This window comes from Microtus ochrogaster, chromosome 7, assembly GCF_000317375.1.
Source record: "Microtus ochrogaster isolate Prairie Vole_2 chromosome 7, MicOch1.0, whole genome shotgun sequence".
Taxonomy (NCBI): domain Eukaryota; kingdom Metazoa; phylum Chordata; class Mammalia; order Rodentia; family Cricetidae; genus Microtus; species Microtus ochrogaster.
In genome coordinates this window covers 37,110,861-37,119,539 of record NC_022014.1, presented here as the reverse complement: position 1 = coordinate 37,119,539, position 8,679 = coordinate 37,110,861, and the positions used below count along the sequence as shown (strand labels likewise).

The 8,679-nt window shown below is 48.7% G+C and overlaps 1 protein-coding gene across 4 annotated transcripts in view; it reads right to left on the bottom strand.

Annotated features, from left to right (window-relative positions):
* The window catches only part of Epn2 (epsin 2), a 66,515-nt gene extending 62,233 nt beyond the window's left edge, over window positions 1-4,282 (bottom strand). For all 4 annotated transcript variants that reach the window (XM_013347426.2, XM_005349907.3, XM_005349909.3 and 1 more), the window contains exon 1: window positions 4,178-4,282. The gene's annotated coding sequence lies outside the window, so the exon portion shown is untranslated. The remainder of the gene's footprint in view (window positions 1-4,177) is intronic.
* Window positions 4,283-8,679: the final 4,397 nt, after the last annotated feature.

Genomic DNA, 8,679 nt, shown 5'->3' with positions numbered 1-8,679 from the left:
AATACCAGCTACCCGAGTCCTGAGCTTAACCTTATAGATCAAACCAGTGTGAATACCAGCTACACGAGTCCTGAGCTTAACCTAGTAGATCAAACCAGCGTGAATACCAGCTACCTGAGTCCTGAGCTTAACCTAGTAGATCTCAGTGTTTCCACTGACACAGGGCTGTTAATCCCAGTCCTACACTCTGATGAAAGTGGTTCTGTTTTAAAGGCTGCTGAAAGAGCTTCGAGTTGTTAGGTTTGGGTTTTTTTGGGGGGGAGGGAGGGTGTTGGGTTTTTTGAGACAGGGTTTCTCTGTGTAACAGTCATGACTGTCCTGGAACTCACTCTGTAGAGGCTGCCCTCCAACTCATAGAGATCCACCTGCTTCTGCCTCCCAAGTGCTGGGATTAAAGGTGTGCACCACCACTGCCAGGCTGAGCTTCCAAGATTTAAAACCTGAACTTTCAGCCGGGCGATGGTGGCGGACGCCTTTAATCCCAGCACTCGGGAGGCAGAGGCAGGCGGATCTCTGTGAGTTCGAGAGTTTGAGACCAGCCTGTCCAGGACAGGCTCCAAAGCCACAGAGAAACCCTGTCTCGAAAAACCAAAAAAAAAAAAAAAAAAAAAAAAAAAAAAAAAAAAAATAAAACCTGAACTTTCTTAATCATCAGACTGAGATCAGGTATGATAAACACACCTCTAGATAAAGTGGCTGAATACACACTTAACCGCATATGTTTGGTTTTTTATACTTGTTTTCCTAAGTTTCGATTTTTAGGCACTATAAACAAATTAAGAAAGAAAATTCTAGGCCAGGTATGGTGTACACATCTTTAATTTCAGTACTTGGGAGGCAGAGGCAGGTGGATCTGTGAGTTCGAGGCCAGACTGATCTAACAGGACAGTAGAGGCTACACAGAGAGACCAAGTCCACTCCCCCCTAAAAAAGGAAGAAAATAAATCTTGGGGTTGAAGAGGTGACTAAATTAAGAGCATGTGCTGTTCTTTCTGAGAATCCAAGATCTGTACCCATGTCAGAAGCTCATAGCTGAGTATCCCACACCCCCTCTAGTCTGAGAGCACTGCACCCATATGCACATAGAAACACACACAAGTAATAAAATAATAAACAATGATATAAATCTCTTTTTTAACTAAGAAAGCTAGCTGGTCATGGTGACAAATGCCAACTGGTCTATATTCCAGACCAGCCAAAGCTACATACATATATCAGCCTGACTTCGGGTGAAGGAGGATTGGGAATATAACTCCATGGTAGACTGCTTTGCCTAGCATGTGTGAGGCCTTTAGTTCAATTTCCAAAACTGCAGGAGAAAAAGGAAAAGAAAAAAGAAACCAGCTGGACAGTAATTTCACGATACAGCTGGGCCAACAGTAGTGGCTTATGCCAGAGCAAAGTTAAACAGTGGAGCCTATGGTACAGAATCAAAGACTTTGTCCTGGCCTGGCCAAAGGACTACTTATTACAGACCTTTACTGAACACTATTGTATGTCACAGGCTGAACTAGGCCTTAGAAAAGTAAAGAAAGACAAGGCAACCACTGGCCTCAAAGATGTCACAGTCTCAAAATGGCCAGAGTAACAGACTGTGTGTGGTGGGGAGGCTGGGAAAAGTAGAGGAAGAAGGGCCCCAGGTAGCTGGCCAAGGCTTGACATTAAGTTTGCTTAAATACAAATACCAGCAGACCAAGGGCCATGCATGGTACCTCAGTCCTGGAGAGGGTGAGGCAGGAGAATCAAATTCCATGCCAACCTAGATAACACAATGAGGCGCTCTGGGGGGAAAAAAATCCTCTGAATTCAGCACTCAGGGTCACTAAGGGCTCAAACCAGTCAATCACATCCTATCAACAAGAAAGAAAGCTCTGCAATCAGTGTACAATTGAATGAAATTCATTCTTCCCATGCTCTAGTCCACAACGAACTGAAATTACCACTACTAATGAAATTAAAAACAAAGTTCCTCTCATTTCCAGAAAAACAAGCCATTAAAAGTTTCTCCAAAACTTCTCAACTACTTTCACAGGACTCTTATCAGAATCTCCACTCTTGGGAAATCCACTCCTCATTATGAAAGATTACATAACAGGCAGCCATATTTCAACAGAGGGTTTCTATAAAGGATGGGCCGCTTTTCAAGACTGTAAACACCATGTCAGGTACAGTCACTTCGAAGTTTCAAATATATGGGCTGGAGAGGATGCTCAACGGTTAAGAGCACATACAGTTCTCTCAAAGAACCACAGATGCAGCTCACAACCAAATGTAACTCCAGCTCCAGGGGATCAGACACCCTCTTCTGCACTCAAGGGTTAGGGCACAGGTGTACAACCCCTCCACACACACACACAATTTTTTTTTTAAGTTTCACATTTCTTGGTAACTCTGATGTCTGGCACCACACACCCTTCAGGGAAGATTCAGGGAAGAGCAATCTCAACAGAACCCCCAATCCTTCCATCTCAGGGTTTGGAAATCCAAACACCCCACAAAGTTGCTCCTGATACCACGTGGTACCAGACTTTGCAACTAATGTTTACAAAACAAGAGCCCAGGCAGAGAGTCACAGATAATTAGCCTAACTTTAAAACTAGGAAAACAAACTTTAAAAACACAAAAGCATCCTGAATGCCGTGGCCCACACCTTTAATCCCTCCACCCAGGAGACAGAGGCAGGCGGGTCACTGTGCATTCAAGACCAGTCTGGACCACCAGACGGGAATAGACCCTGTCGCAAAACAGAACAAAAGCAAACATACTTAAAATCAAAGTTGAGACCTACAGGTGCTTCCAACACAGTCATTAGTAACATCCTTCAGAAGCAAACTGCAGTTCCTCCCATGCTCATTTAAATACAGATGAGAGCTTCATTACCAACGAAATATAGATGGAAAGCTTGATTACCAACGCACAGCCGATCACTACGGCGTGGAGCCAGTATCTACCGCTGTCGCCGTCTATCTAGAGTTACAAGACCGCAAAGTTCCCGCTAAGTCTTCATTAAATTACGTAATGTAAGGGGGACGTCGATCATAGAAATTCACCTTATTCAATCATTTCGGTCCCTTCTTTCACAGGTTATTTTCTGGGGTGTGCAAATGAAGGATTCACGTGTCTTTTTCACCTTTCCCTACCCATTTTCTTGTGTCAATGTTAAAAATAACAGGCAAGCAATTTGGAGGAGTCCTTGGCACTCCTTTACGCCCTGGAGATGGGGCTTCCAGCTGTGACACTGACTTCCTCTGACTGGATGACCTTGGGCAAACGCATCTTTGGGCCTCAGTTTCCCTTGTCAAAATCCCAAGAATGACTAAACCCCATCCTTTCTGAAACACAAGACTTCAAACGCATCCCAAGGCAGTACTAAAGTGAAGAGGCCGCTGGAGGGACTGAGGCCCGAGACCGAGGAACGGACTGAAACCGGCCGGGATTTCTAGGGAGCCCTGGCGGCCGGCTCCCCTGCAAAGCCATTGGGCCAACTTCAGGTTGCAAACAAAAAAACCTGTTGGCCGGGACTCCTCCAGGAATGACCTGCCTCTCCCAACGCGCTCGGCTCGCGCTCCGAGGGAGCCGGCACACCGGAGAACTGGGGTCTCCCGGAAGAGGCCGGCCCCACGCGCGGTTCGCCCACCCCGACTCGCCCAACAGGGCCGCCGGGTCTCTACCATCCCACGCGGAACAAAAGGCAGCTGGAGCCTGGCTCCGCCGCCCCCGTCCCCGCTGTGCTGTGGAGTGGGGGCCGGGTAGGGGAACCCAGTTCCCCGAGGCGAGAAGGACGTGGGTAGGGGGGACCCCTCCCCGGACCCCCTGAAGGAGGCCAGCCGGCTCCGACCCGGGGCGAGGGGAGAGCCGGGCAAACGCACACTCCGGGGAGGGGCGGGGTTGCTCCAAACTGAAGGCTACGGAGCTGAGGTGTGAGGCAAGGACAGGCGCCCCAGCCGGGAGGGAGGCGGGCGTCCTCCCAGCCCAGAGCGGGCTCAGGTGGGGCGGAGCCTGGGCGAGCCGTCCAGCCGGGTGGGGTCCGGCTGGCCGCACGGTGCACGCCCCGGCCAGCGACGGGGAAGCCGGTGCTCTAGGGGCGTCCACGCACTGGAGAGAAGGAAGGTCCGCGCCCCGCCCCACCCCGGCTCCCGAGATACCCCCGCCCCAAGTCCCGCGCGTCTCAGCTCACCTCCGTTCCCGGCCCGCGCGAGTGCAAGGCTGCAGCCGCCGGCAACGCTGGAGAGGCGGGAGCGACCCGAGCCCGTGCAGCGTTTGACACCCACACGCCAGCCAACATGGCGGCCGAGAGGGGGCGCGCCGGCGGCGAGCGCGCGCGCGCAAGCCCCTCCCCTCCGAGCGCCTAAGCCCCGCCCCGTATCCACTGGCTCCGCCCTTCCTAGACTCTAGGCCCCGCCTCGATTCTATCCGCCCCGCCCACAATATGCCCCTAAGGCCTCCTCTAAATAGCTCCTGCTATCACACAAACCCAAGCAAATTTATGCAACCCTAAATCAGAACCCTACGCATCCCCCAACCTTAACAATTCCCCAAGGCATACACACTATAACCCTCAATCCACATTCCCCCCCCTTTAATCTGGCAAGCACAGAACACGGCCCGAGCCTTCTCAGAACCACGACCTCTTAGTCTTTCTACTTGCTCTTGAAAAATATTGTGTGAAGCAACGACCGGAAGGAGGCCAGGCGCCTGACAGGGTTGATTTATTTAGCTGCAAATGTGCTCACTTCATGAGGATCCACTTATGCATACTTCAGATTTGTGTGTTTCTCCATGTGTGCATTATATTTCAATAAAAATATTGAGTCCAGAACTTGTAGTAGGCGGCCCAAGTAACTGAACAACCTAAACAAGTGGAATCTACAGCCCGAGCCTCACCAGAACCCTGCGATTTGGCAACCCCAATTGCAGGCCTGCAGTCCGGCTCTTAGGCACCCAACAAGGCCATGTGAAGCGCTTCTTCCACTCGGTAAGGAAAGCTGCCTGCCAAGCTATGAGCTGCACACAAAGACAGGCCGCAGAGCAGGACCCCTCACACAAGGAGACAAACTGGGCCCTGCCTTCCCTGAGGGAGGTTCTCCAGAGGAACCAGAACTGGAAGCTAGACCTCAAAAGATAGCAGAAAGCTCTCACAACAGGGTCTAGGACATGGATCAGGCCTCAAGAGGAAGGCAGAGGGCGCTACTTTTTTGTTTTACTTTTTGAGAGAGAGTTTCTCTGTGTAGCCCCAGTTGTCCTGGAACCTGCTCTATAGACCAGGCTGGCCTCCAACACTGGGGATTAAGGGTGTGCGCCACCACTGCCCAACTAGGGCACTACTTCTGTTGCCAGTCTGTGCCCAGGAATCTCATTCTGCCTTTGATCGCTGAAGGACAGTTCACAGGTCCTTGTACTCCTCTGATCAATAAATTCATTTTCGCTATTAAAGACTCTGCATGGAAATTAAAAAGAAAAAGAATTCACATGTCAAAAGCAGGGAATCACCAGGCAGTGATGGCACATACTTTTAATCCCAGGACTTGGGAGGGAGGCAGAGGCAGAATGATCCCTAAATTTGAGGTCAGCCTGGTCTATGGAATAAATTCCAGCTGGGAATACACAGAGAAACCCTGTCTCAAAAAAAAAGGGGGGGGCAGAGAATCTAGAGTCCTTTTCTCTGCCCAAAATATAATAAAGCTGGGGCTACCCCAAAACATTTGCAAGCTCACAAGGTCACTTTTCTCTTCTCTTGAAAGTCCAACTTGAGAAAGCTCTGGATGCTGGAAGCCCCTCCCCATTATCTACTGCTATGTGTCTCCCTGGATTGATTGATAAATGAATCATGTATTATGTACCTGCTTTGCCATGAGAACTAGTTCCACTTCGAACTGGTCCATCCGGTAGGGAAAGATGTGTTTGTGATCCCTCCCCTCCCTATCACAAGGTAACCGCAAACTGTCCTGTAACAAAAGACTAGTTAACAAGGGGGGGGGGGGATAAAGCTTGTTTGATCGTTTATGTGGCAGGCTCCCTTCAGCAGTGAAGACTCAAAGAACCCAGAGAGAACTGTCTGCCTGTATGCTTTATAAGTTTTCATTTACGAAGCATGAGCAGCCATGGAGAGCTGTAATTAGATATAAGGGGGTGACCCTAAGAAGGAAGCCCAGAGAGGCTTGCCTGTTCTGATTTATCCCTGACAGAGTTTCTCCCTGTAGTTTTTGTGGGTTTTTTTATTTTTTTATTTTTTTTTTTGGTTTTTCGAGACAAGGTTTCTCTGTGGTTTTGGAGCCTGTCCTGGAACTAGCTCTTGTAGACCACACTGGTCTCGAACTCACAGAGATCTGCCTGCCTCTGCCTCCCAAGTGCTGGGACTAAAGGTGTGCGCCACCACCGCCCGGCCTCCCTGTAGTTTTGGAGCCGCTCCTAGAACTAGCTCTCAGGTTGGCCTTGAACTCACAGAGATCCGCCTGCCTCTGCCCAGAGTGCAGGGATTAAAGGCCTGTGCCACCACCGCCAGGCTCTGTTCAGATTCCTAGCCTCTCATTCACACGCCTTTCTAGATAACTTGCAGAGCCTCTTCCGAATGCGAGGTCTCGTGACCTGCAGGCTAGGTCAGAGACTTCTGGTCAACTCATCCGAGGAAGTTTGTCTAGGATTTATGGCTGGCTTTAGTGGAGAGGAATTCTAGTTTTTATGACTTGCCTGGGAGGATGACAGGAAGTAGGAGAAAGAAGGCTAGGAAAGGATCAGAAAGATACCTCGCCATGACATCTTTCTAATGTCCTTCAGTTCAAAGCACTGGGCATGTCAAATGCCGCACTTCAGGGCATCACTTCCCGAATCCCAACAACATTATGGAGAGTGGTGCTAAGAAGACAAAAAAAAGTCTGCATTAAAGTGACATTCTGGCCGGGAGATGGTGGCGCACGCCTTTAATCCCAGCACTCGGGAGGCAGAGGCAGGCGGATCTCTGTGAGTTCGAGACCAGCCTGGTCTACAAGAGCTAGTTCCAGGACAGGCTCCAAAACCACAGAGAAACCCTGTCTCGAAAAACCAAAAAAAAAAAAAAAAAAAAAAAAAAAAGATTGGAAAGCAGGTAGGCAGGCAGGCAGGAAGGAAGGAAGGATGAGAGCGGGAAGTTAAGAATTCAAGAATGCCTGGAGACGTATGTGACCTTGAGTAAGGTCCAGCTTCTCCCAGACACCGTTTACAACGTAGATAACCTAACTTCCTGCCTAACGGTGATCTAGAATTTATCTAATCAATTATAATCCTGACACTCCTCAGGAACCACCCCAGGATTTCAGTCAGATTCCTTAGCTAATTTTGTTTTGTTTTGCTTTGCTTTAGTTTCTTGAGACAGGAATTCTCTGTGTGACAGCCTTGGCTGTCCTGGAACTCACTTTGTAGACCAGGCTGGCCTCGAACTCACAGAGATCTGCCTGCTTCTGCCTCCTGAAATTAAAGGTGTGTGCCACCACCATGTCCTTAGTGACTTTTGAAGACAAATGCTTCAAAACAGACGAAAAGGGAACATGAGACTATTATAAAAAGCAATCTACTCACATCTTACAGAAGCCCAAATCTAAGCTGTCAGGCATGTCTTGTGTCCTCCCCAAGTGTCTTTTTCTTTTAACCTCATATTTAAAAACTGAATTAAAATCTCTTTCAGAGGGTGAAAAGCTGGACTAGTGGTTAAGAATGCATATCAGACACAAACGACCACCTATAACTCCAGCTCTGGGGGCTCAGACACCTCTGGCCTTTGCAGACGCCTTCGTGCTCATGCACTCATATAGCACAATTAATAAAAAGTCCAGAAATAGAAGTTGGGGTTCAAATGGCAATACTGCCTCCAGGAATCTCAGAATGAGACTGTGTGTGAGAGCTGTCTCCTCTCATCGTATATTCCCCTCTAGGGCTTGGATTAAAGGTGTGCACCACTACCACCTGGTTTCCATGACAAACTAGTGTGTCACTATCTGGTCTATAAGACTGATTAGTGCAGCTGTTTTACTCTCTGACCTTCAGGCAAGCTTAATTTATTAAAATACAAATGAAATATCACTTTATACACATACGCACATGTAATTAAAAATAAACCTTTTTTTAAATCGCTTTTAAGAAGCTAGGTGGTAGCTCATACCTTTGATCCCGCACTCAGGAGGCAGAGACAGTGGATCTCTTGTGAGTTCAAGGCCAGCCTGGTCTACGGAGCTAATTCTAAGACAGCCGAGGTTACGTATACATGTGTGTATGTATACACACATAAATGTATATATGTGTGTGGAATATATATATATATATCTTCTTTAATAAATTCCAACTGGCTGGGCAGTGGTGGAATACCCCTTTGATCCAGCCTGATCTACAGAATAAGTTCCAGGACAGCCAGCCTGGTCTACAGAGTTCCAGGACAGTCAGGGCTACACATGGCAATACAGAGTTGGGGTGGGGGACAGGGGATAAAGGAATGTCTCCAATTGCTCTAGGTGTCAGAACAGAGCCCCTCCATCACTGTTAACTCTGAACCCAGAAAAATAACTTGAAGGGGGGGGGGTCAATGTGAAGCAGAGTTTGTTAAGAAGTGTCTTGTTCCCGGGCGATGGTGGCGCACGCCTTTAATCCCAGCACTCGGGAGGCAGAGGCAGGCAGATCTCTGTGAGTTCGAGACCAGCCTGGTCTACAGAGCTA